Genomic DNA, 3,378 nt, shown 5'->3' with positions numbered 1-3,378 from the left:
CTAGTCCCTGGCACTATATACATCCTATGGATATATAGTGAAGATTACCTAGCTGTTAAAAACTCATTATAAAATAATTTAAGCTTCTTGGAAGGAAGTGCTTTAAAACNCTAGTCCCTGGCACTATATACATCCTATGGATATATAGTGAAGATTACCTAGCTGTTAAAACTCATTATAAAATAAGTTAAGCTTCTTGGAAGGAAGTGCTTTAAAATAGTTAAAAAATATAAATCTTTACATCTAATTACAGATTAGACTTTTTTATTTAAGAATTATGAATTGCTATCATTGAATTTCTTTCTTCTTCTTTCTTTTTAGAAACTCTAGGAGGAAAATTCCAAATTAAAGTGTGAGCTAGAACTTTTGAGGTATTAAAATATATTAGTGGAGCTTAGTGATAACTTTAAGCCATAAAATAGGGTGTTTCCTCCAATGCTTAAAAATAAATAATAACTAACAGTGGAAAAGATATTATTTCCTCCCCGGGAAGTCTGCTAGTATGTTTTTGTTTTGAAAACAAAATTTATTAAAATGAAGAATTAAATTGATAAGAAATTCTGATTACATATATACACATAGCAAGCTCAGAAATACAAACAAAATGCCTTTATGATGCTATTTAAAATGCCAGGATGTTGTAACCAACTAGGAATACCCAATATGGTGTAAATAGAAATTTCTATAACTTCAAAAATACTTACCTTTACAGAGGTCAGATGAAGACTATAGGGATGTAACAAAACCATTCTAGCTTGTTTTCAATTGTTCCTTCCTCTCAGAATGAAAGCGCAATGTTTACTAGGTCCAGACCCTTTCCCCTCCAAAAACTTGTTTCTGTTATTTGATGTTCTTGTATTTATTTGGTAAAGAAAAGAAGCATAGTCTAGTTTTCTGAGTGGAAAGAAGGCATCTTCTCCAAAGCTCTTTAGCGTCTTGCCACTTAAATGGCTCTATAAGAAACAGAAAATCATAGGTACCAAGATGAAACCTGAAAGGTAACATAGAGCTCCATTACTTTAATTCCCTTATTTTATAAATGAGGGAAAAGAGGTGAAGAGAACAGAGCTGATCTGTTCATGGTCACATAGCTAGTAAGTGGATGAGTAGGCACCAGAAAACAAGATCCCTTATAGTGTTTGGATGTTTTTTTTTTAAATCATCACCCTTTTTTATATCGCTCTCTTTTAGAAAAACTTTCTCTTAAGTTGATTTGTAATAGAAATTGTGTAAATGGGCCTGAATAAATTATTGGAAGATAGAAATATGTTTCTACATATATCACAATTTAGGAATAATTCATGTGAAACATACTTGGATGTTTTAAATTTATTTAGAATCATTAGATTCTCATTTAATACATTGTTGTAGTATTTAAAATGCAGTGGGAAAATGTTTTCTTTAATTTATAATCAATTTTGATTCATATATTAACTTTGTTGTGTCTAGTTTATACTGGTCAGTTACCAAACACTAACCCAACTATTTTCCTTGTTGCCCAGAAATAACGTATGAGAAGAGTTTTCAGCAATATTCCTATATTACTTAAATTTTCTTAGCAGATAGCCACACCTAAATATAAATGTACCATTGTATATTGTACGTTAACTCCAGAGTGAGTATCTCTAGTTTGTTCAACTAATGTTTGTATGGCCTGGTTTTATGGTTGTCCTCCTCTGAATGCATTCCAATTTACTCAGTTCTTCTATAAGTGGCTCCCCAAGATGAATGAAGTACTCTAGATGTGGTTTGGCTAGGGCAGAATGTAACAAGAGTATCCCTTCCCTTGGATACTGTATGTGTACGTATGTATGTATGTATGTATGTATGTATGTATATACATACATACATATNGTTTGGCTAGGGCAGAATGTAACAAGAGTATCCCTTCCCTTGGATACTGTATGTGTACGTACGTATGTATGTATGTATATACATACACACATACACATATATACATCCCATGCATATATATGTATATATGTATGTGTATATATACATATATATACACACACATACTAAATTATAAGACAGAGGCATCGCTAGGAGAACATATAAAATATCACACACAAAGGATATATTCTAGGACATCTACTATGGAATCCTTGCTGCTCAATCATGTCCACAAACCTCACTAGGTTAAAACCCTTTTTATTTTTGCACTTTCTTTGCACTATGTAGAATATTACAACTGATTCTCTCAAAGCAATGAACTAGCAATCTTCTTTGTGTCTGCTTTTCTTTAATATCTGTTGCAAGGGAGTCAGATTTAGGGTTGGAAAGGAGTTTGGAGATCATCTAAAGATCATTTCATTCATTTTTACAGGTGAGGAAACTGAGGCTCAGAGAAATTAAATGACTTGCCTAAGGTCATACATATCAGTGGCAGAGGAGGCCAGATTTGAACCCAGGTCCCCTGACTCCAATTTCAGTGTTTTTTCTTTTGCATCATTCTGCATTTTGAGAGTATGTTGTGCGGTTCTGCCTGCTTTGTCTTCTACCTTTGTACCTCATTGTTGTTTCCTTCTCCTAAGGGACATGCCTGCTACTCCTATGCCCCCTTCCCCTTTGAATGTAGTCGATTTGTAAATGTGGGTAAACTTATGCAAATGCACACACATTTGCCTTAAATTTGTCATAAGAAGGGCTATACATTTTCTAATCCCTTTTATCTTCATTTATGGACTGCTAAGTTAATAACATTTTGGTGATGTAACATTTCAAATAAAGTTTTAATTTTTTAGAAATCAATATGAGAGGCTTAGAGAAGAAGGGAAGAATGAATGTTTTGATGAAAGACGTATTAATATTTTGAAAGCTCAAGTCATGCAGCTACAGAGACAGGTAATCAAGTAAGAGAAATGAGTAATAAATTTATAATAGAAAGAAAATGGCTTCTGTTTTCCTCTGAAGCTCTTAATATATAAAATATGGAACTAAAAATATTGCTAGTAATAATAATTATTTTACAGTGATTTTATTTTTTTCCTTTTTTAAAAAATTAATTAATTAATTCTTAGTTTTCAACATTCACTTCCGTAAGATTTTGAGTTTTAAATTTTCTCCCCCTCCCTCCCTTCCCCCCTCCCCTACAGAGTTTAATTGAGGTCAGTTGATGATCCATGACAGACTACTCTATTGACTGATAATTTGTGCAGGTAGTATTTTAAGTACCTAGAAAATCTCATTATAAATACCTAGATAGTTAACATCTAGATCAGAGGTTCTCAAACTTATTTGACCTACTGCCCCCTTTAACAAAAAAATTACGCAGTGCCCAGCTGCTAACCTCCCCCCCACAATCTACTTTCTTTAACCCTTTAATTTTTTTTTGAAATTTGTGTTATTTCAAAAAATATAAAACTTTTTAAAAAAACA

The sequence above is a fragment of the Vombatus ursinus genome, unplaced genomic scaffold (assembly GCF_900497805.2).
Source record: "Vombatus ursinus unplaced genomic scaffold, bare-nosed wombat genome assembly UNPS02014828.1, whole genome shotgun sequence".
Classification (NCBI taxonomy): domain Eukaryota; kingdom Metazoa; phylum Chordata; class Mammalia; order Diprotodontia; family Vombatidae; genus Vombatus; species Vombatus ursinus.
The sequence above is the reverse complement of the archived record's forward strand: the minus strand, read 5'-3'. Positions refer to the sequence as shown.